Here is an 888-nt window from a genome sequence, read left to right as displayed (position 1 = left end):
GTTGCGCAAAGACTACCTTGGAATTTGAGAAAGGCAAGATATGGAGATTTCAGGAGAAGCAAAATGTCATAGGCTGAGTCACCCAAAAGCAGCAAGAAGAAACAAGAAGCCTGCAGGAAAGTGCTCACTCCTGGCAGAGGACAAGCCTCGTGATCCAAATAGGTGTTTCCAGTGACTGATGCTGGTCTTTGTCCAAAAAATGAATGAGCATTAACAATAATTTTGTAACATATGCAAAATGCTCCATTGCCACGTTTCACAACCAGCTTAGAGTTTGCGGGGAGGAAGGTGCATTAGTTAAGGTTGTGTAACTGTGACAAACCTCACCTTTGCAGAGTTGTTCCCAGATGATGACACACACTCTGGGTTTCAGCCTCACACATTATCTTCCACACAGGGCTGTGCCTGGACCTCAAGAGTCACTTTCTGAAGGGCAGGCCTGCTCTGATTAAAATCCTTCCAGGGCTTTTATCGGTCAATGACCCAACTCCTTAATGTGGCCTCTACCCGCTCACATTTCCCAGGTCATAACACTCTACTCCTCTCTTCCTCCCTAACTAGTCTCCCCTCCACTGCCTGGTTTCGGTTTTCGGTTCCCCCCTCAGGGCCTTGGCACGGCTGTTCTCTCCGCCTACAGTGCTCTTTCTTCCTCCAGCCTCAGGGCTCAGCTTCAATGTCACACCCTCAGAGAAGCCCTCCTGGCCTCCCAACCCTATCAGGGTCTTCCCTCTTCTTCTCTCTCGTAGCACCCAGGTCTTTCACTTCATGGTGTGCATTATAACATCTTATTGTCTCTGAGCTTGTGTGTTTCCTTGTCTAAAGTTGTCTCTCAACCAGGCTGCTGCATAGGGGCAGGGGCACCTCCATGTGTCTGTGCTGCCTGGAATA

This window comes from Theropithecus gelada, chromosome 2, assembly GCF_003255815.1.
Source record: "Theropithecus gelada isolate Dixy chromosome 2, Tgel_1.0, whole genome shotgun sequence".
Taxonomy (NCBI): Eukaryota; Metazoa; Chordata; class Mammalia; order Primates; family Cercopithecidae; genus Theropithecus; species Theropithecus gelada.
This window is presented reverse-complemented; position numbering follows the sequence as displayed.